The 24578-nt window shown below is 38.0% G+C and overlaps 1 protein-coding gene and 1 long non-coding RNA gene across 3 annotated transcripts in view; one reads left to right on the top strand and one right to left on the bottom strand.

The window, feature by feature from the left end:
• The window catches only part of OXR1 (oxidation resistance 1), a 395731-nt gene that overhangs the window by 113866 nt on the left and 257287 nt on the right, over positions 1 to 24578 (bottom strand). The gene's annotated exons all lie outside the window — the stretch shown is intronic.
• On the top strand, positions 1230 to 7603 carry LOC136145100 (uncharacterized). Its single transcript, XR_010658687.1, has 3 exons — positions 1230 to 1264; positions 1444 to 1500; positions 7546 to 7603. It is a non-coding gene; the product is annotated as an uncharacterized lncRNA (long non-coding RNA).

The following is a 24578-nucleotide window of genomic DNA, read 5'->3' as shown; positions in this document are numbered from 1 at the left end:
TGCCAGGTAGCAGTGTAAGGAACCAAAGCCAGGTATTAGCAGATTTTTATCTCTACAGAGAAAGGGAAGACACTGCTTCCCAATACAAAGAGAAAACAGAGAAGGTCAAGTGGGGGGATATTAAGGGTTACCTACCAATTAATAGACAGAAGCAGGGGTTTCACTCTCTTAAGATATCAGATTGTAATGTAGATATATTGGACTGTATTAGATTACACTAAGGGAAACTATTACTATATTCCTCCAGAGTAACAAATCTGTTTTAGACCTTCTAGTTGTTGAATATCACCTAGGGATGGAGGATCTTGCCACACAAGTTAAAAAGAAAAAGGAAATCAGTGTTTTTAAAAATAATGTTTAACCTCTTCTTCATACCAAATAATGATGGTCAGTGAATATCTGTTTTATAACTTAAGAAATGCTTTTGTACTGATATATGTTGGTTCTCTACATTTTAGGGGATAATGTAAATTTTAGACGTAGTTCTTTGTTGGTATCCTTGGCATAATAGTACACGCTAATCAATAGAATATTCCCATTTATGAGTGTAAAATTATTATTCTATTAAGCAGGGGAAACAATATGGGCACTGGCAATGACAATGATTTCTTTCCTCAACTGTTCTATCTTCAATGTTTATCACTCCTTTAGGGGTCATGGCAGTAGCTGGATGTGTAGAACCCTGAACTAGTAGTCAGATGAGCAGATTTATTCCTGGAACTTTCACTGACTCACTCTGTGACCATGTGCCCATCAGTTGATCTCCCTCAAGTTCTCAGATCTTAAAATTTAGTGGTGTTTCAGACTTCCCTAGTGCTCAGACAGTAAAGCATCTGCCTGCAATGCAGGAGACCTGGGTTCTATTTCTGGGTAGGGAAGATCCTCTGGAGAAGGGAATGGCAACCCACTCCAGTATTCTTGCCTGGAGAATTCCATGGACAGAGGAGCCTAGTGGGTTATAGTCCATGGGGTCGCAAACAGTCAGACACAACTGAGTGACTAGCACTTCTAATTCACTAACCTTTGAGAAACACTGTGAAAGAAGGTATAACTGTGTTCGTGTGAGTGTGTTAGTCACTCAGTCGTGTCCAACTCTTTGCAAATACATGAACTGCAGCCCACCCGGCTCCTCTGTCCATGGAATTCTCTAGGCAAGAATATTGGAATGGGTTGCCATTCCCTTCTCCAGGGGATCTTCCTGACCCAGGGATCATACCCGGGTCTCCTGCATTGCAGGCAGATTCTTTACCATCTGAGCCAACAGGTAAGTATCTGTGTTAAGAAAATGGAAAAAGGGGAAGGGCAGAAAAGCTAAGACTTGAATCTTAGTCAACTTGGTGTGAGGCATAACTATTTTTTTTTTTTTAAGAGAATTGACAGCTCATTTCACCATTTCTAGATGTTATCAACTTTCCTTCAACCTTGCTTCTTTTTCATTTGTAGGGAAAAGGCGACTGAAGAAAAAGGAGGGTTCATCTTTCCTTTTCCCACTCCAACCTCGTAAGTCTGATTCTGCTCTTTTGTAATGATCCAGTTGAGTGTTACTCAGAATGTTAATGCAGTTACACACTAAATGGAAGAAGGAATTCCTCATTTTTGAGAAAGGGGAAAGCCCCACATATTTCAAAATTCTCTTCAGAGCTTGCTTCACTGCTCCCATTTGTTCACAACTGCTGAGCTGCTCTGCTCCAAGGACACAAAGACAGTGACGATGTGGCATGAGATGAAGATCCCACAGATGAAAGGCTTTGGATACTTAAACAATTAGCACACTACAGGGCCGTGAGTATGAAGTGAAAGAAGGCAGGATAGAGGAGATAGAAGCATCTTAAAAGAGGCCAAAAAGTGGTTTATCAGTTAACCTTGCTGCACCATGGAGGCAAGAAAGAAAGGTCATTTTCTAGACACTGTAAGTTTTATAGTAATGTTTGTTTTAATGAATATTTAATCAAGCCGAATTGTATACCAGGCATTGTGCCAGGCAGCAGTAAAGTCTATAAAAGCATCAGTTTGGAAGTTGGCTAGATAAAATTACAACTCCATTTCTGGCTATAGGTGTGACCTTGGGCAAGCTGGCTGACCTCTCAAAATCTGTTTCTTCATCTAGAGAATGGAGATTATAGATAAAAAATATCTATACCTCACAAGGTTGTATGAAGATTAAATGAGAGAAAACACATAAAGACTCAGCCCAGTCTTTGGCACCTTGTAAGATGGTGAGTGTTCAGTAATACTGGCTATTATTGAGTAATCTATATGTAGTTTCTTACTGAAGTCTTGCAACAATCCAGTGGACAGGCATTCTTAAAATCAGGTCAATACAAAGATGGCTGAGGATACAGAGCATAGGAGATGCTAGGAAGGTAGGTTCCAAACCATAAAAGACGGTGTGTGTGACATGAGGACTTGGAGTATACGTAGCAGGCAATGGTAAATCTTAAGAGGACTTTTAAAAGAGAGAACCAATCAGTTCCATTAATATATTTCAGAAAGATCGTTAAGATGGCAGTGTGGATAATGAATTGGAAGGGCATAAAGAAAGAAAAGAAGGTCAGAAGTTCAGTTAGGAATTCCTTGTAATAAAGTACTCTGAGATATAGTAATAGGGGAAATTTCAAATGCAACACTACAGAGCTTCAGGAAAAAAAAAAAAGACTGGCAGATCCCCTGTCCCTCCAATCTTTACCTCTTCCTACATCCAGTCATGACAAAAGCTTTAGGACTTGCCTTACAGCTAACGTTTTCAGCTATGAATTGCACCAGCATTTTTTTCAGATTGATTGTCTTTGTTAGCAAGTGGCATGAAGCTTAATCACCTCTGAAAAGACAGCAAGTAAGTCCCTTGCTGGCACTGGAAGGACCAAATATCAGTGTGATTGTTCCTTGACTGCAGGGGAAAAGTAGACAGCAGAAGCTCTAAAAACATTTGGGGAGTTTGCTAGCTTTATCATTTTTGTCATCTTCATATGTTGGTTATGTTATCATCATTAGTCTCCTGTATTGATTTAACAGTAGTAAATCATCCACAGTAGGAAAGGTGATACAAAATATAAACAGAATATCTCACTTTATATTGATTTACCACCACATACCTAATGTTTTATCTTTTTCTATTTCAAAAAGCCTATTTTCCACATTTAATGTTCCTGATGGGAACAGAAGTCCCTTTTCACTATTTTTGCTTAAAATTATCAAAGGTAAAATATATACTTTGAAAGACAAAGGAAAGTAAGGGACGATTAAAACATGTTGATGGCCAATCTTCTCTCAACAAAACTGAAGCTAGTTCATAAGGACTGCTATCTTGATTATGGACCAGTGTCTGAATATATACTTTGAGAAATGTATGAGAAACCAAAGTTTTGAAATACCACCTTTTCTGTCCTGAAGTCTTCCCTTTCTGCTTGTGCTCCGATCCAGTTTTTATTAACAAGACATGTTTTCTCAGAGTTGCCACGATTTCAATTGTTTGCATAACATGTACATGTGCCTTGAGATAAATGTGGTTGCTGATTTGAAAGGTTAACTATATAGAAAAAAGAGTCAAGACCTTGAGGAAAATAAGGGTCTGGGTATTTTCTATTTTTCAGGATTTGCAATATTGAAATGATAAAATATGTGTGCTATCCTTTAAGCTACAGAGTACATTAAAAAGTAAGCTGCATCTAAAATGTATTATTATATATATTAAAAATTGACTTGAAATATTTATATGATATATTTAAAACTAGAAACTGTAAATGTCTTGAAGAATTAAATTATAGAGTAAATTAAACTACGAACTATTGATCTAATAGTTTTGAAACTGAGAAAAAGTATCACAACGATAGTGAATAATAACCTGGAGATAGTTTCTTCAAGTTTAAGATTTGGTGGTGGTTGTTATGATTATTACAAAAATTTATGATGTTAAATCAGGAAATCAGCTTTAAGACTTGAAAGAGAAAGTATAGGGAAAAAAACTGTCCTTAAATGAAATATTTATCTGAAGCTTAAAAAACACGTAGGAGTTTTTAAAAACTAAGAAAAATAAGATGCTTTTAAAGTAAAATAATATATATTATATTAAGAGTTAATCATCCACACAGATAAGGTGTTAAGAAACCAAACACCAAAGGAGAAATAAATAAACTAATTAAAAAATAAGAAAAAGGACTGAATTAAAAGAGAAAAGTCACCAAACTTCAATCAAGGCCATGTCTTACAGAGAATGACATTTGTAGAAATACAAATGAAAATATAAATATAATAAGCAAGAAACAGAAAATACTATTTAAAAATATAATAATAAAGTCCACAAAAGTGAAAAAGGGTTTTCTTAACTAATAGACCAAGACAATAAATATCATACATCTACATGATAATTTAAATGATAATTTAAAAATTTTTTAAAAAAGAATATGAGGTTAAGTGCACAACCCTGACCTGCCTCTAATAAGCAAGCTTAATAGCTCCAGCCCTGAGATATTTCTAATATGTCCAGATTGCATTTAAGGCAAATTCTTTACCATCTGAGCCATGTGGAAAGCCCTGTTTTGTTTTTTTGTTTTTTCCATTTTTAAAATTGTTTCGTTTTTGCCTTGAAAGAATTTATGCTATAAAACACACACACACAGAGGCTATTAGAGCAAACTGAGATTACCTTTTCTTTGGCTCATTGTAGGAATGCCTTTGTTTCTCTTTTTTCAGCAATGAGCAGCCTTTAATTATATACCAAAGCCCCAAGTTCATTTTAACTCTAGGTTAAAAGACAGTTTTGACTCTTGGACAATTTTGAGGATGCATGGGGAATCATATGACCTACATCTGGGTAACCGGGGGAAGGGTTGCTTTGTAGGCCTCTTTGTATGCATGTTATGCAACATTTTTATACCACAGTTTCCTTCTCTGTAAAATGGAAATAAAGTTAGTCCTGCCTACTTCATGAAGTTTCCCTCAGGGCTCAGATGGTAGAATCTGCCTGCAATGTAGGAGATCTGGGTCGGGAAGATCCTCTGAAGAAGGAAATAGCAACGCACTCTAGTATTCTTGCCTGGGAAATCCCATGGACAGAAGAGCCTGGTGGGCTACACCCCATGGGGTCGCTAAGAGTCAGACACGACTGAGCGACAGACAGACACACGCACTTCATGAGGATGTTAAGGAATTTTAAGTAAAATGTGAATGCATGTAAAGGTTTTTACAAATGATGCAGTGCAGAGAAAATTCCAGTTATTCTCTACTACTGATAGAAATAGTAGTAGATTTATACTCGAGACACTTAAAGAAGAAAAACAATTCCAATGCTCTTAGGCATAAATGAACGTCAATTATGAGTGTACATTATGTCACTGGCTGACTCTGAGAGCTCATCCTGGACTATTACTACTCTGTTCAGTTGTACTTTTTCCGTTCTGCGAACAAACCAAATTTGTTTTCATCTTCCAATCTTTATATTTACAGTCTCTCTACCTGGTTAGCATATGGTTTCTCATCATACAGGTTTCAGCTCTAATGACACCTTCTCCGAGATGCCCCCCATCATTATCCAAGCTAATCACACCGCTGCCCCACGCCAGGACAGTCTCATGTGATCACATAACTCTATATTTTTCCTAATATTAATATTTTCTCCCTAACACTATTTAAATATCTTACCTGTTTTCCACTTGTTTATGGAGAAATCACCCCCATGGAAGGGCACAGTGTCCTTTTTACAGACAACCTGAGTAACAACTTAGCAATCTGTCACTAAGCTAGATCGCACTGCCAACACTTTGGATGACAGTCAGGAAGTGCACAGTCACCTTGTCAAATCAAAGAAATGATCAGCTGGAAGCCTGACTTTCCAGAGGAGCAAGGTGGGTAGGGAAGGACGTGCAATCGATAATTTTCCAAATGATGCATTTAGATAAGTAATGATATCCTTTTACTAATTAAATTCAATATGTATTTACACAACCTTCAGATAACTGATTTGTCTGTAATTTCTATTTAGCAGCATATGTAACGCTGTTTTAAAGTAGCCTCTTTAGTCCAGTCACCTAAAGCAAAACTGTGACGTGTCACATTTCCTGCTGGCATTCCCCAACCTCCTCTTTCATCAAGTGTTTCTTGACTCGAGATATTTAATCCCCTTTCACTCCCAGGTGGCGCTAGTGGTAGAGAACTCGCCTGCCAAGGCAGGGGATGGAAACAATGAGGGTTCGAGCCCTGGGTCTGGAAGATCCCCTGGAGGAGAGCGCAGCAACCCACTCCAGTATCCTTGCCTGGAGAATCCCATGGACAGAGGAGGCTGATGGGCTACAGTCCATGAGGTCGCAAAGAGTTCGACACGACTGAAGTGACTTAGCACACATTCACGCACTCACTATTTACACACCTGCCCCACAACTCTCCAAGGCCCCGCTTTCAGCTGTCAGCAGATCTCTATTTGCTGTTTCTTCTAAATTCCAATTCAGAAGTATACATAACCCAACTGTGACACTCTACGAACTGCATAATTATAACTGTCAGCATATATGTCTGTCCTTCTCATTAAATTCTACTTGTCTTACCAAATACAGAGCTCTGGCACTCATTTATTACAGAACACAGTAGACATTCAATAAATGCTTTCATTTTGTATTTTTCCAGAGCGTTGCTTTTTTTTCTAACATTGCCTGCATGTTACTTTATTATTTCTACCTGAACATAAACATGAGTGGGATTGGGGTCATTTGTTTGTATACTTCTCCGTGTTAAAAACTCACATGTTCTTTTTACAAAAGAAAAAAACATTCAAAGAGAGATGGAGGAAAGAAGCTTTGTTATGTTTGGCTGTGCCGGGTCAGGCAACTCTCAATTTTCCACTTAACTAGAAGAAAAACATATTGCAGAAAATTCCAGAGAATAGTTGAATCTATATATAGTCCTATTTTTCCAATTGATCTACTCAGTGACTTAAATAAGGAGTGGTCTGAACATAGACTCCCAAATCAAGTCTTGGGTTTGAATCCCAATTCTGATCCTTAGCTTGCCTGACTTCAGGCAAATTTCTTAATCATTCTGTGATTTCACTTCCTTGTTTATAATATGGGGGTAATAATTATATCTAATGAACAGGGTTGACATCTGAGGACACAGTTAACAAATATTTACTGAGGATATATTATTATACACTAGACTCTGTTCTTGGTATAAGAGAAAGAATATGAAAAAAAGACAAAAAAATTCTTCTTCACAGGGTTTGCATTCCAGTTAGCAAGATAAATATCAACACACATATATTTGTTACTGATAAGTGCTAAGGAGGAAAAAAAAAAAACAGAGAAGAAAGGTATGAAATGTGGCGGGGCTGGAGGGTTTTAAGTTTTAGATAAGGTGGCCAGGAAAAGTCACATTGAAAAGTTATAACTCCTGAAAAAAGGCTAGAGAACATGAGGGAGCTGGCTATATGAGCCTCTATAGGAAGCGCCTCCAAGGCTCAGACATGTCCAACTCTTTGACACTCTATAGACTGTACCCTGCCAGGCTCCTTAATCTGTGGGATTTCCCACTGGACTGGACTGCCGTTTTGTCTTCCAGGAAATCTTTCTGACCCAGGGATCTACCCACATCTTCTACCTTTCCTGCATTGGCAGGTGGATTGTTTACCACTGAGTCACCAGGAATCTCCAAGACAGAGGGAACAGCAATTGAAAAGGCCGTGTGAAAGAAACAAGCATGTCTGGTGGGTTCAAGGAACAGCGAATGCAGTTGGAATGCAGCGGGCACTGTAGGAAGCAACTGCGTATGTGTGTGTGCGTGCGCTCACTGGGGATGCCCAGTTAAGACTGTGCACCGTGAGAACTTCAGCTTGGCTTTCACTCAGAGAGCGGGGCCCTGAAGAGGTCTGGGCATAGGAGAGAGACAATGAGATTCACACAGTGGGATTCCTGGTAGCACATACCTCCCCCTGCCTTCCTGAAAGCTGACGGGCAGAGGGGTGGTGTGGCAAGCAGCAAAGGCAAGGGGACCGGTCAGGAGGCTGTTGCCATAACGCGGCTGCAAGATGAAGGTATTTGGACCTAGAAGGGAGCAGCACAGGGGGCTAAGAGCTGCGCAGATTCTGGATTTATTTTGAAAAGAGCCAGCTGAATCTCAGGGATGATCAGATACAGAGTAGAAGAGGAAAAAGAAGAGTCTTAAAAATGAAGCAGTGTCTCTGGTCTGAACAACTAGAAAAATGGTGCTTCCATGAGCTAATACATGCTTGATGCATGATTTATATAACTTTGCTAAAATGTGTTAACATGTTAATGAATTAATATGGGTAAAGCACTTAGTATAATACTTAATACCAAGTCCGTCCAATATAAGTGTTAGCTGCTAACTATTAATAAATTGAGATAGGAAGCATATTAACCCTCCATATATTATTAGATGAAAAAATGTTCACAGTAGAAAACTTTTGGCATTTGAAAATAAAGTGATTGAAATGAGATAATGACAGACTCTCCATTGGAAGTTTAAGTGTAGGAGATAAATAGGATTTTCAAATGACCACAATTCCCTCTCCTTCAATTGCTCTTTTCACCTGCACATGCCTTTAATATAGTATTTTTGTCTTTTTTACTCTAGCTCTTGAAAGTATCCCTATCTTCAAAAGCAACGCATGCACAAAGCTTATGTCTCTTCCCCAAAAAAACTGTGTTTTATACTTACTATAGCAACGGGATTTACATTCAACAATACTATTTTAACTCACGTGGAAGTATCCTGTATTCTGAAGACACAGCAATGACATTTATTTTTTACTGTTATTTTATTTTCTTGAAACTGTGACAGCCAATACAATGAAATGTAAGTATTAAAGAATGCTCAAATACATACAAATATCCTAACCAGCTTTTTTAAAGAAGCACTTTTGGTTTCTATGTTGTTCTGTAGAATTCATTTTTCATTGGCAAATTGCAAGATGAAATTTCAAGCTGAAAATATCTGAAATCTTCTTGATGGCAGAAAAAGAGTCCTGATGATGGAAATAACTATGTGACTGATCTGATTTGATTCAATCAACTTTCTGTCACTTCTCTTTTGTGAATATCTAGGACCAGGGAGTATTATTACTTACAGAATTTTCCCCCAGTGGGCATTAACTTACACCATAACTTTCTGTGGGAAATAAGACTCTACTAAAATGTATGTTCATGTGCCAATTCTGTTTAAGTCTTTATGTATAACAGGGCTTGGTAAATAAATAGCATGGGGTCCCAATAAATAGACAATAAGTTTTGGTTGCTTCAACCAGAACAAGTGATCAATTCAAACACAGAAAGAACAATAATTTCTGGCAATCTCACCACCACTCCATCCCACCATGTTTTCCTCCATTAGACAAAACTTTGTCATATAATGATTCCAAAATCCACTGTTAAACACCCTTACGTTATTTTTTCAAAGTCTTACTGTAATTTACAGATCAATATGACTCTTAAATGGAAGGAACAAAGATAGGAAGGGAATTGGGGAATCTAAGTAACATCTTTTATTTTTAATGCCACAGAGGCACTGTGGGCTGTGGTTCTGCTAATTCAATAAAAGATACACGCTTTCAGAGACTGGCATGCATTCAGCCCTGGGATTCAAGACAGCTTTGGACTCAAAAGTTGGAAGTTCTCTGAAGAGAGATTTCACAGTTCTCCCTACAATTTAGTTAATGAGTTAATGGGTCACATCATCATTTCCAGTGATAATTAAAATGCAGAATTTACTCTCTTTAATTTGGGATGAATTTTATAAATTCTTCTTCTTTCCTCCCCCTAATAGTCTGATGTTTTAATGTTGATGCTACAACTGATAGTTGAACAGTACTTCACAGTTTATCAAATGCTGTCATATACATTTCATATTCAATATTTTACTGGTTCAATATTTTTTACAAATTGTCCCAACAATCTCACGATGAAAAACTTATTCATATGATTTCTAGTCTTTGAATATGTAATTTGAAACTCTGAGAACAATTATTAATCACTAAGTACATATAGTTTAAATGAGTAGAACCATAACTTGAACCACATCTTTAGTTTAAAAAACACTGCATTCTTTCCATTTCAGTACCGTTAAATATTGGTAATTATCTTACTAATAAAATTCTGGGAGTTTCTTCCAGAGGTTTTCCGTCAAGGCAGTTGGTCCAAGAACAAGTAGAACCGCAGTGCAAAGGAATTAGAGTGGAGGAAAGTAGTGAGAAGTGACCCAAGTCAGTCACGGATAAGCAACAGAACAAAGAGAATACTATTACAGAGTTTAAATGTGAAATGCATAGTATTTAGCATACAATACAAGTAATGTATTTATCTAAAGTTTTTACTCACATATTTCATCAAGACTGCATTGATTATAAGATGCACCACCGAGAGAGAAAAAAAGCAAAATCCTGGCAATTAAACCATGACACACCACTGATCATAAGACACTTTGAGATTTTAAAAAGTCAAAATGTGAAAAAAGGTATGTCTTAGAAGCCAAGAAATATAGTGCCAGTAACAGCAGAGGGTATGGAAATTCTCAAAATCAGTCATAATACAACCTAACTATAGACAATCAATAAACATTTATTAAGTGCCTTTGGATGGGTATAAAGAAGCAAAATGTGTAATCTAGGCAAAGAGGCTTAAGTGCTACAAATAAAATATTAATTGCTGTCTTTCAGTCTTACAATGATGGCCACTGGTTGGAAAAAACATATCTGCTTGTGCAAAATAGATGCTTGGGTGTGCAAGTGCCAGGCGGCTATGAGGAAGAGAGGAATAAAGAAGAGGAAGCAACTGGGGGAGGGGAGGATGGCTTGAAGGACAGGTAGGAAGAATGCAAAGTGGGGTCTAAACCCAACCCAGAGCTTCACTGAAATTCATGAGTGGTCAGAATCCTGTGCGCACGGATCTCCTAATCTTATAAAATATAATCACTGGGCTGTATGTGAAATGATTCTTAAAAACAACAGCTTTGAAAAAGGGCTTCACACATTATATATATATATATAACATCTATAGTCTAAAGATTTTTCCATTCTTGTATATTTTTTAAATCTCAAAGACTGAAAACTTAGACAGACACTTTGGATATCGTTCAAATTTGAGCTAAATGTAATTGTTTAAACACTGGGTGTCGCTTGGAAATTACATTTTGCTATGACTGGTTACCAACGTGCTTGATGACTTAAGAGTTTTAGATTCTGTAATTAAAATGAAAAGTTGTTTGGGCTAAAACTAATCATCTAAATATCTAACTTGGATATTCTGCATATTATTGATATTATGATTACCAGCACAGAATCTGTGTGCTGAATTGGAAAAACGAAATTAGATTGTTTATTTCTAGTTAAAAACATTTCTTTTTATGCAAAGAGATTACATAATTTACCCTGTATTGTGAAATAACTGCTTTTGAAATTAACCAAATAAAAAGAAAAACATTCAACCTTTTAACTGGGCATTATGCTCATAAATTTATTACTAATTTGAAAGGGCATATCCCACAGCACTATTAAACTTCATGACTAAGTGGTAAACTATATTCTACACTCTGATATTGTTACACAGTTGTTTGTGATTGAGGAAAAACTAACCTGGTAATAGTATTTACTTCTTTTGAAAAGAAAAAATAAAATAATAATGCAGAACAATTTTAAAAGTCAGTAATGAATTCCATCTGCTGCATACTATTAAAAATCAAAGCGGTTACTCACGTGCTTCAGATCTTTTTAGGTCTTTGTTCCTTCCATTGAAAAGCACAGGCCAATCCCTCAATAATAAAGTTATTTTGACTTGTCTGACCAAAACTTAAAACAAAAAAACCAAAAACCTATCAATTTCCCTCCGCATTTCAGTGGAGCTTAGAGGACTTGAAATAACATGCTAAAGGAAAACAAAGGCATTTAAGCAAACTTTTAAGAGAATGGTTAGAAGAACCTAAGGAAATGCATAGCAGTCTTTGAAACCCAGAGCACAGTGGTGATAAAAGCATAATATGTGACTTAATCACTATCATTACCCTAGCTGGGTACAACCTGTCAGTTTGGGGCAAGAGAAGGTAATATGGAAATCTTACTGACAAACGATTTCCTGTGAATGCACTAAAAAAACATCACCAATGACATATACAAATGGCCACTGGACATGAAAACAGACTTAAAATCACTATGTTTGAATCTATTTCTGGGAGTGTCTCCATATAGAATCACGGCAGCCACACCTACAGACAGTCACAGACAAATAATGAACATGCACAGAAAGTCTTTTTTTACATCCTCTATTCAGATTAGTATTTCAACAGAGTCACTCCCTCCTGGGCACTCCCAGCAAACATTCCCTTTCTGGAGGTAGCAGCCAACAGAACCGCAGGGCTCATCTGGGTTTGGAAAATAGAACAAAGTCATCCTTCTCTGACCTTCTAAAATGACCGGTTTAAAGCTGAGAGCACTCACACATACCTTTGCGTGGGCAGAACATTTCTGAGGTCCTCCCTTCAAAACCCACTCAGCCAGCAGTGAGCTGCTCTCAGGAAGAGAGGACGGGATTCTGAGCCTGTGCTTCCTCGGGTAATACAACACTTCCTTCCTGGGAGAGGCTGCCCTCTCCTCCGGGCCCTGACCTCTGGTGGCAGCGTGCGAGACTCAGATTCAGAGGTTTCTGCACAGGAAACCCACTGCATCCGCTGCCTGCAGCCTCATTCCTGGTTCACTGAACACTCTGGAAGCAGTGCCAGTATGCTCTGCCTAGTAAGTTACTAAGTGGACCCTCTAAAGACTCTCATAGAGTGAAAGAACAGAACTCAATATCTAACTTCTGCACTCTTCTTATCTTAAAGTAAATCAATGCACAGCTGCCCTCAGCAAATCTCTGCTATTTAGTCCTAACAGTACTGACATTCAGCAGATCTGATGAGGCTGGGTCCTAACCTGGCTGGTGTTTTATACCCTTGTTGTTTAGTGACTAACTCATGCTTGACTCTTTTGCAACCTCCATGAACCGTAGCCCACCAGGCTCCTTGGTCCATGAGATTTCCCAGCCAAGAGTATTGGAGTGGGTTGCTATTTCTTTCTCCAGGGGATCTTCCTGACCCAGGGATCAAACCCGCGTTTCCTGCATTGGCAGGCAGATTCTTCACCACTGAACCACCAGGGAAGCCCCAATACTTATACCTTTACAAATATTTAAATATGTCATTAGCTGATGAGCTAATAAGCCAAGCATAAGTTTGATTTTTTTTTTTTCCTCCAGAACCTCCATCTGCATTGTCATGATATAGTACACATTGCTTTGCATTAGTTATTCCCTTCTGTATTTTCTCCCTAGTGGGATAAGGACAGAGTACATCATACCAGTAACAGTTCTGCAACTTCGCAACTGAATGCATGGATAAGAGTTATAATAGTCCCCTTTCCTACCTGCCACCAACCCCTCTTTAATTCACATTCTGTGTTATCCTTTAAAAGCAGATGGCACCACCCACTCCCTGCTCTATAGACTCCCCATCCATACACTTAATCTAGAGAAGGTTTTGGTGGATGTCTCCCTTATATTTCCCTTATATTTTTCATGAAATCCTTCAATGGCAGCTCACTGGGATATAAACATATGATAACACTGTACTTTATTTGATGTGTAGGGATGACAATCATCACATAGAGAAAATGTCAATTTAGTAGATAAAGATCCAAGGTCTACTGTCTGCCACAATAGGTGGGTTTCAGGGGCAAGTTAACATATACATGTCACTGAAAACTGTCTACAGAGTTGGTATATTGTAATGAACAGACAATGATTATAAAGACAATGGAGTTCATGAATACCACCAATTCACGACATTGTCATTTCTATGTAATATAGTAAGACCATGATTTTGCATGCAATATAGAACTTATGGCATTTGTTGAGTTCTGACAGCTCCATAATAGGCTACCCATCAGTAAGTAAAGTACCTGACCAAACCAACACAATTTTAGAGGGAAATGGTCTGCACTGGCAATATGATTCGTTCCAAATGAAAAGGTATGATAGCTAATCTTCTATGGAGCTACCTTTGTAACCACCACAAATTATTTGGCCTCTTTAAGAGTTCCAGCAGTAGTCCCTACAAATGCTATTAAGTAGTAAGACAAACTATGTGAAACTTCTGGTAAAGTTCCCAACACTCAGCTATAAGTGTTCCATTCCATTCCTTAATGACACGACTGGCTTTTTTTCAGTCCTAGATACCATTCTACTGCGCTAGAGCAATGCTAATGCTAACAATGTCTCACAAGCAGGTAAGGCTTTATCACTGATGAAGTGCTTCAACTAATATTCTCTGGTTACACACACAACCACTCTGGGAGACGTTGCTTATTCTCAAACTTATGCAGAGTTAGGTATGTATAGAAAATTAATGACAGGATGTTTTCTTTCAGCTTTATATGGTAAGCAAAAAGAGAGGAAAGATGGGTTTTGAAGTTGCTCTAATGTTCATCTTCATATAATTTAACATAGCTGCAGACTCCTGGCAAACAACTGCAAGCAGGCAGAATACAGGAATGAAGTGGCTTTTTTTTTTTTGGAAGCAAGACTTTATATTAGAAAAGTAGACTCACACACAAAAAAAGAGAGAGTCACACACAAAACCCTAGACAAAACATAAACATGTTTTTCAATATCTGCAGAAAATGTAAAATGGGGGCTTTTATATATTTATATCTCACATAGACAGTAATGCTATCCATATCTTCATTGTGTTTGAATTCAAATTATAGAGATATAAAGACATACACACACATATCAAACATACTTGTAAACTGGACATATGAAAAGTACTTGTATAAACAAATATCCATATCTATACACATTTCATATCTATACAAGATACATATTCCCCAGTATTTTGTCATTTGCTCTTTCTTATTCACTTTCACTAGGAATCTGATAGGAACCAGATTTGACTCACTTGTCAGCTAAGTGTAGTTCTTTCAAGGTTTCGTAAGACCAAATTAATCTTTCAGTTGTGCTTAGAACTGTCCAGTATGCATCTGAGAAAGACAGTTTCCAACGAATAAACACTGGCTTTTGAGCACTGCTTCCCCTTACCTCTCTATCACCTTTAGGATCCAGGTTGCTAAGAAGCTCTGGTTTTAAAATATTTTTAGTGCGGTGGTCAGGAATGCTACTGCTTCTATATCACCTTCAGTTTTCATTCTAGATTATTTTTCTAGTTTTTTAAAATGTATTTCTTAGTTTACTTTTTGGTAGATTTGCTTTATATCTGTTACATCATATGGCTTGATTAATTCATGATAATGAGACTTAATTTTTTATTGAAAGTAATTTTCCAATTTTATTGTGGTAAGAAAGTGGGTAATCACACAGTCTAGCTCTAACCAGATTCCTAATGTAGGCAAATAAGAAAGAGCAAATGATGACATACTGAGAAATACGCATCTTGTGTAGATATGACATATATATAGATGAAGATACTTGTTTACACAGGTACCTTTCATATGACTAATTCACAAGTGTGTTTGATATGTGTATGTCTTTACAGCTCTCTTCTTTGAATTCTAACACTTAATATGTTAACATATACAATTCTGTGTACACTACTGTTCATTATAATAATGTGACTGTTTTCCTTATTCTTTTTTTGCTGAAGTATAGCTGATTTACAAAGTCGTGTTAGTTTCAGGTATATAGCAAAGTGATTCAGCTATATATATACACACACACACATACATATATGTATGTATATTCTTTTTCAGATGCTTTTCCATAACAGGTTATTATAAGATGCTGAATATTGTTCCCTATGTTGTTGAATATTGTTCCTATGTATCCATTTTATACACAGTGATGTATATATGTTAATCCCAAACTCTCAATTTATGTCTCCTCCCAACCCCTTTTTGCTTGTGGTAATCATGTCTGTTTTCTATGTCTGTGAGTCTACTTCTGTTTTGTAAATAAGTTCATTTGTATATAAGTGATATTGTATGATATTCGTTTTTCTCTGACTTATTTCAGTCAATATGTTAGTTCTAGGTCCATCTATGTTGCTGAAAATGGTATCATTTCTTTTTTATGACTGAGTAATATTCCATTATATACCACGTCTTCTTTATACATTCATCTGTCAATGGGCATTTAGGTTGTCATCTGTCTTGGCTATTATAAACAGTGCTGCTATGAACACTATGAACACTGCATGCATCTTTCTGAATAATGGTTTTCTCTGGGCATATGCCCAGAGTGGGATTGCTGGATCATATGTGTTAGAAAACGCCGCGGGAAGAAAGAGCCACCTCTAAGGACCGGTGATAAAAGGCCTTTATTGGGCGGGCGCTCTCGGGCAGAACTCCCGGGGAGGGGCGGGTGAGCGAGGAGACAAAGGGAGTCTGCGAGGAAGGAGAGGTGGGGAGAGATTTTATAGCCCGGGCCGGCGCCCAGGCCAGGTCTTTCTATATAAGGAAGAAAGCACGGGCTACAGCGGTGGTGGGTGTCCAAGGGCTCTGTGTCGGCTCCTGATCGGACCAGGCTGCAGGGGGGATCGGTCCCCGGAAGTTTCGCCAGCCTCCGGAACTTGTCTGCGGCACTTTTTCCCGGGGCATGCCTCAACATACCCGACCTTTCAATATGGTAGTTCTATTTTTAGTTTTTTAAGGAACCTCCATACTGTTGTCCATAGTGGCTGTACCACGATGGACATTCTCATCAACAGTGTAGGAGGGTTCCTTTTTCTCCACATCCTCTCCAGTAAATAACGTGACTTTAAATGTCTAAATTTGTTTTATTTTTATGAGATGGATAAATCTCCTAGATTACACAAGTAGGACTTGTTCAAACTGAACTTTTTTTTTTGAAGATGGGAGGGGTAGGATCCTTTGTTAAAGGGAAATTTTTGAAAAAATAGTCTTTCCAAGACTTGGGTAATTTTGGAATCTTGTGATGTTCCTACTTATTTCCATTGTTAATTTATGTTAATTGTTGGCAGGTACTATTATAAAAGGGACTTCCCTGGTAGTTCAATCAGTAAAGAATTCACCTGCAATGCAGGAGATGCTGGTTTGATTCCTGAGTCAGGAAGATCCCCTGGAGAAAGGATAGGCTACCCACTCTAGTGTTCGTGGGTTTCCCTGATGGCTCAGATGGTAAAGAATCCACTTGCAATATGAGAGACCTGGGTTCGATCCTTGGGTTGGGAAGATCACCTGGAGAAGGGAATGGCAACCCACCCCAGTATTCCTGCCTGGAGAATCCCATGGACAGAGGAGGCTGGTGGGCTCTAGTCCTGAGTGACCAAGCACAGCACAGGAGAGTATTAGTAAAGCCCTTTTGCTAATATCTCATTACAACGTCAGGGATGCGGTCTTAACCTGAGATGCGAAATTTGATTATGGTATACACCCTTATCAAAATGCATGCTTCAGAATGCAAAAGAACACCTCCCTCCTCAGGTGAAGAGCAAAGCTGTAAATAAATGTGGTTAAGATGCTAAGTGCTCAATGGTGTCAGTTCTAAAACAAAGGTTCCTCAGGGGATGCATACAAGGGAAAGCAAAGTTCCCTGGTTGAGGGAAAACACCCAGCTTCTCTGTGAGAAGGGTTACTTATTGATCAGTTAATTTCCGTTTAGAAGAGAAAGGATGTTTAAGAGCGATTTTTAAAAAAGTATTTGAACTGCTTACAATAACGATTATTGTTGGGTGATATGTAGGGTATTTCAAATGTGCTAGTCTTTCTGGAAATAAATGTCTTACAAAATTCCTATACGTAGAGTTTACTTAAAAGGGCTTTCACCAAATCAGATCAGGTAGCGCTAACAAAATTAACTCTGTTTACTGAGCAACTAGAGCTTGAGGCAAGCCTGTGCTAAGCACTGGGGTTACAGTGGTGATTCAAGGATGTGATACACACAGTCTTTAATTTTCTTCTGTCTCCTTGTGAACATATTTTCTGACTAAAGGAAAAAAGTTTCTTAAATTTGCACATTTTTCCCTTGGGAGAAATGTCTCCAGTTGAGCAGGGAGCATAATTTCCATTCTGTTCTTCCCTCCTGTTATACTTCTCAGTAATCTTCATTAAATGGTCAGCTTGTCTCCTTTCTCTGGGCTATATTAGCTAATTTAAGCATTAGAGTGATTAACAGTTAAGATTCTGGAGCTAGTCTGCCTGGGTTCCAGCCTCCACTTTCCAGCCATGAGGCCTGGGGTAAATTATTAACGTCTCTGCCTCTTAGCTTTCTCATCTGTGAAACTAGCATTTTAATACTGGTTTGGTAAAAAACGTTCCTTCGGGTTTCAAAAACCCGAAGGAGCATTTTGGTCAACTGAATACTACGCCACCTACGATTAGTATGAGCTTAAGTGTTTTCATACATACAAGGAATTAGGAAAAGTACTTGGCACAGAATAAGTACTCAATAAATGCTAGCTTATTAAATTATCATTATAAAGAGAAACCTAAAAACGTAGGTGTAGATATTTTACATTTTGCCAGTCATAACAAGATAAGCCATGTTAATATAGAAATTAATTAGGTTGAATTCGTCAAAACAAAGCTTTCCTTAACTATCTATTTTGAAAATTCAAAATTATTGTAAGAAAAGAGATGCCAAAAGGAAATAGAGGGAAAAACACTCACTTGACAATGACAAATGAGTTTTAAGCTTGATTTCAAGTTTCCATAGTAAAAATCTATCCAAGAAAATGAAAGATTACACACACAAAAAGTTATGCAGTACATGAAAATTATTATAGCCTAAAAGAATTATGTTAAAGCTAATGTTGATTCAGTGGTGCTATGGACACTGCCTAATAGTATATATTAAAATTTTTTACTTTACTAGTTATTATAACTATTGATTAAAAATTTCCCTGTATATGAATTATATACCTTATATGTATACATATATACACACAAACTGATACCATTTATCTATGATTTTCCTCTATAGTTTCTCTTCCATCCTTATTTATATTTTTTCTACAAATTTTAGAGTCTGTATAGGATGAAAAAAACCTTTTTTTCAACAAAAAGGAGACACTTTTTTAAGATTACAAGGCATTTGAGAAGTGGAAACAGCAAAGATCAAGTAGAAGATAATAAGAGGAAAATGATGAAATGATTAGAGGATGATTAATAAGAAATGGAATAGGTATCATATGAGAAGTTAACTCAAGATCTTAGTCCTAGTGATTAGTCTTAGAAACAAGTTAGTTCTCTTGAAAAATAGAATGGCCATTTAGTTTTTGTTTTTATATAAGTCTACCATATGTAGTGTAGAAATTGAAATCCTATTGTATTTGATCTAATCAGACCATGTGGCTGGAAACAGATGTAAAAACTGGAATTTCTTATTGTATTTTTAAAAACAATCTATTACACTTGCTGACAAAAGTCACTGCTATAGTTCAAAAGTAGAAGTGCTCTCTATCAGCATTTAATGGCTGGAAGCAACAAACAAACAACCTAGATTTGACCAGGTTAACTTTGAAACAGGCAGACAAGAATGGGGATGGGAAAGGGCAAAAAGAAGAGATTTGGAATGTCCAAGCTGTCTGCCCAGCAGTGCTACTTTATGTGGGACAAAGGCTTTGCCCTACCAACTAAAAGGAACCTTTGTGTGCCTTGTAAATTATACTGAGGATTTGGATTTTAATCTGAGGGCAACAGGGAGATACTTAGGCTTTTAAGAAAAACACCTTTTGACATCGCCGTTCTAGTTCTCCAGAGTCTGCCCAGTTCTGGCTCCTTAATTCTCAAGGCAGCATCTTTGAACTAGATGGGACTCTCCTCGCCTTGTCCTTGGTTCCCAATATCCTCTCTTGTGTCCTCAGTGCAAGTACAAATCCACGAGGGCAACTGAAATCAATACTCAGAGCAAATTAGACCCGTGAAGGTGGACTCACTGCTCACCATCACAGGATCTGGCCTGAGACCATTCTCTCATCATCCCCTCCTGTTTACTGAGCTTCACAGACTCAGGCTTCTTGGCTGTTGTTTGAACACACTAAGCATGCTCCTGTCTTCAGGCTTTCATACTCACAGTTCCTTTTTTCCTAGAATGCTCATCCCAGACACTGGTCTGAACTTGCTCCATCATTTTATTTAGGTCTCTGTTCATACTGCTCTTCCTCAGAGAGGTCTCTTCTCACTACGGTCTCCAGTATCCAGGGAAACACCCATTACATGCTTTTTCCTTCATAACACATCACTAACTGATATCACACCTTTGTAAGTTTTTGCATAGTCCCCTAAGAATGTTCACTGCTAGAGTCCCCACTACTGACGTGATGTCTGGAACACTGTAGGAGACCAAGAAACATCAGTTCAATGGCCTAGCTAGAAGTTGCTGGGCAGGTAACAGATGTCCAGTGAATATTTGTGGAAAACCTTAACAGCTGAATGAATGTGTACCTTCTTTAGGTAGGGCAATAGACTTATGCTAGACTGAAAAAATGTATTCATAATAATCCTGTTGTTATTTTTAATTTGCTTCTAATTACTTATTTGCTCACACTTGGGGTGTCATTTGTCTTTGCTAGAGATACGTTGTCTACATTGAAATTTAAAGAGAGAAATAAATCAGGCAAATAGGATCATGTGTTGAAAAAGTAGTCGGGAATAGGAGAAATGGAAAGTATTCAAGGCAAACAGATTACAGGGGGAAAGACTGGGTTCAGCAGGAAGCTTTAACCACAAAAATTCCAGTGTGACAGAAGCAGGGTACAGGAGATGATATGATAAATTAGAGCATGCAGAGGGAGAAGAGATATGAGATTAGAGAAATACAAACCAGGGCCTTTATGTGCCTTGTAAATCACACTGAGAATTTAGATTTTAATCAGAGGGCAATAAGGAGAGCATCAGTAAGATTCAACTTGAACTTTAAAAATTAGCCCAAATACAGGAGACAGATTGAAGAGAGACACAGCTGAATGTAAGAGTGACTTTAGGAGGTGATGATTATAATCCATGTGGTATACGAAGCTGAATAATGACAGGGTTGCTATTCAATTGCCAAGTCGTGTCCGACTCCTTGAGACCCAACGGACTGCAGTACACCAGGCTTCCCTGTCCTTCACTGATTCCTGGAGTTTGCTCAAATTCATAAACATTGAGTCAATGATGCTATCTAAGCATAATGACAGTAGGGGCTGAAAGAAGTGAATCAGTTGAAAAAACTTCACAAGTTAGAATAGCTAGGATTTCCTGAGGGATTATAGTTGTGTTAATGGGGAAGATGTGGTTGGGGAGACAGACGAAATAACTGATTTTGGGACTAGAGAAGAAAGACAGAAACTCAGGTTTAAAGATGGGGCATTATAAAACCAGGGCTTCCAGGTGGCTCAGTGGTAAAGAATCCGCCAGCCAACGCAGGAGATGTGGGTTTGATCGCTGGAGAAGAAAATGGTAACTCCAGTATTCTTGCCTGGGAAATCCCATGGACAGAGGAGCCTGGCGGGTTACATTACATTGGGGTCACAAAAGAGTCGGACATGAATTACCAGCTAAACAACAACGACAACAATTATGAAATTGACTGTGGAAAGATTGGTTTTGAAATACCTGTGGGATATTATAGTGGATGTCTAGTAAACAGTTAAATTTATAGATCTAGAGTTTATGATAATCTCAGCTGGAAATTTAGATTTGAACAGCATCTACTCATCAGTGTGAATTAATATTGCTTAGGGCTAACATTCTCATATGCTCTTTACCTAGATTCAGCTACTGCTAATAGTCCATCACATTTGTTTTACATTTGTGTTCTCCTTCTCTCTCTCTCTCGGATACACATACACACACATGCACACGCACACACACATACAATGTATATATTTGCTGAACTATTTGAGAGTAAGTTGCATGCATCATGGTTGCAGCACATGTATAATTCCTATGAATAGGAATATTCTTTTATAGAATCGCAGTGCAGTTTTCAATTTAGTCAATTTCACACTGACACAATACTTTTATATGACTGTCTTCTGCAGTCAAGTTTTGAATACTGACCCAATACTAAGACCAGACAGCATTTTTAATTCTCAAATTAAGGTCTACTTCTGTTATGTTTAGCTTTTACAATTACACAAAAATCTAAGAGCCATGTTTAGCATTCGATCTTGTTTGTATTTTCCTTCTTACAAAAGAAGTAATAAGTAATAAAATAATATTAAAAAAAAAAAAAAAAGAAGTAATAAGGTTTGAAAGGATATTTCTTTATATTACTGAAGTCCATCTCTTGCAGCTTTTTAAAAATTCTACAAGTTCCATCATCTACATAAGGGCAAAGCTGTCATTTGAATAAGAGTTGCCCAACTGAACTGTTTTGTATAGTATTTGTTATGATGCTTTCAAAATGACCAATAAGGCTTTTTAAGACCCCAGAGAGCATTCTTCCTGGTCTTAAGATCACCCAATTTGAATTATATTACTTTTTTCTCCCTTCAAGAAAGTAATTGATAAGGAAATAGTGAAGGATAGTGGCAGAAGGAGACAAAGTTCATTCTGTAAAGGAGGCTTTACAATTATAATCACCTTTAAGAAATATCAAAATTATAATTCTAAAAAATGTGACACATCAAAAAATCAGCTTCAGCTAAAATCAGTAGGTTGTCAGTAAGGGTTCAGAGTAGGATGATTTAAACCAACAGCATTCCAAACCTAACAGGACCCGAGCTGCACAATAGGAACCATTGTTTATAGGAATCCTTTTGCACCCACTTGCAAAGTTGCTAAACTGGTTCCTGTTTCCTTTGTGGGTGTTTTGGTCAAAGAGGAGAAGCATGTTTTGGCTTGTCATTGAGAGCTGATCTCTAACAGAAAAGAAACAGATTTATTGGAATTATTTACCTCCACAAGAATTCTAAGTTCACATGGCTCAAAGCCATCCACACCCGTGCAAATGACCTTCTTCCTTCCTTCTTTCCCAGTCTTTTCTTTAGATGTGAGAAATGGACCTGAGTTAATTTGCAAGCCACGACAAAGGCAAATGTTTGATACATCTCAAGTCTTTGATAAAAATTAGTACACACAGCAGTCCTTAGCTGCCTACAGAAACCACTGGCAAGATGACCAACCCTTATGATACATTTGTCATTAGGCTACTGGAAGATCTGCCCCTAAAGTACATGAACTTGGGCGCACCTTCATATGGTACCTGTTTTAGAACCTTAAATACAAAATCAAACCGTGGGACTCCAGTGTAAATCTGTAAAATTAGGGACTTTGAAATCAGACATATCTGAGTTTCAGTTCTCTCTCTGCTGCTTACTGTGTTGCTTTGGCTGAATTACATATAGCTCTCTATCCCCCAGTTGCCTTGCTAGTAACAAAAGAGAGACAGAATATACCTGCCAGGGCATTAAATTGGGATTAAATAAGATAACATATGTAACATGTCTAAGTACAATATCTACCATATGGTAGGTGCTTAAAAAAATTCCCTGAGCCCTGTAGCAGGCTGACAAGGACTGATTTACCACAAAGCAGAAGGACTGATTTGAGGCAGAAGGATTGATTTAAGGCAGAAGAGATAGAGGGGATGGAGTAGAGACTTCTTGGAGGTGGGGATATAAATCAGGGAATGAAGGCAAGCAGGAGACAGCAGGTTGTGCCTACAGTCCAGACAAGGGCATGCCAAGCCGGAACTTGGACAGCACCAGTGACAGAGGGCTTGGGCGTGTGTTACCAAGCACAGAAACACGTGACTCCTCAGGTTCATATCCGCGTGGCAGGGAGCATGATGCTGCCCTTGCAACCAGCAGCGAGGAAGAGATGGCTGGAGTCAAAAATGGTCATCTGAATTCTGGATATGTTTTCAGAGACCCTTAGACTTTAGGAACAGTTGCCCAGCTTCAGATGGACATGTGCTGCTTTGAGCTTAACAGAAAGGTCAGCACCCAAGTTTCCTTTGGGGGAGTTAGCTACCTATAGGTGAGTTGATACAACAGCTGTAAATACCCTTAAGAAAGGAGGAAGTGTAGAGAAAGAAGAGAACAGGAAAGCTCTAGACCTGTTTAGGTCAGAGGTAACAATCCTGTTCTACGCTTTTCAGCTTTAAAGGTTGAATGCCAAAAGTATGTTTGTAAAAGGTGTTGAAACACAGTGTGGGTGGGAGGTTCCATATGCATCTGGTTTCTGGGACATTGGTCATTTGATGTCTTATTTAAACAGCAAAATACATTCAGAGAGTTTCTTTCTTTATGGGGGATTAAGAATAGCAATGGAAGAAAAGCTATGATAAAACTAGACAGCATATTTAAAAGCAGAGACATTACTTGGCCAACAAAGGTCCATTTAGTCAAAGCTATGGTTTTTCCAGTAGTCATGCATGGATGTGAGAGTTGGACCATAAAGAAGTTGAGCACTGAAAAACTGATGCTTTTGAACTGTGGTGTTGGAGAAGACTCTTGAGAGTCCCTTGGACTGCAAGGAGATCCAACCAGTCAACCTTAAATAAAATCAATCCTGAATATTCATTGGAAAGAGCGCTGCTGAAGCTGAAGCTCCAATACTTTGGCTACCTAATGCAACGAGCCACTTATTAGAAAAGACCCTAATGCTGGGAAATATTGAAGGCAGGAGGAGAAGGGGACGACAGAGG

The sequence above is a fragment of the Muntiacus reevesi genome, chromosome 12 (assembly GCF_963930625.1).
Source record: "Muntiacus reevesi chromosome 12, mMunRee1.1, whole genome shotgun sequence".
In the NCBI taxonomy this organism is placed as follows: domain Eukaryota; kingdom Metazoa; phylum Chordata; class Mammalia; order Artiodactyla; family Cervidae; genus Muntiacus; species Muntiacus reevesi.
This window is presented reverse-complemented; position numbering and strand designations above follow the sequence as displayed.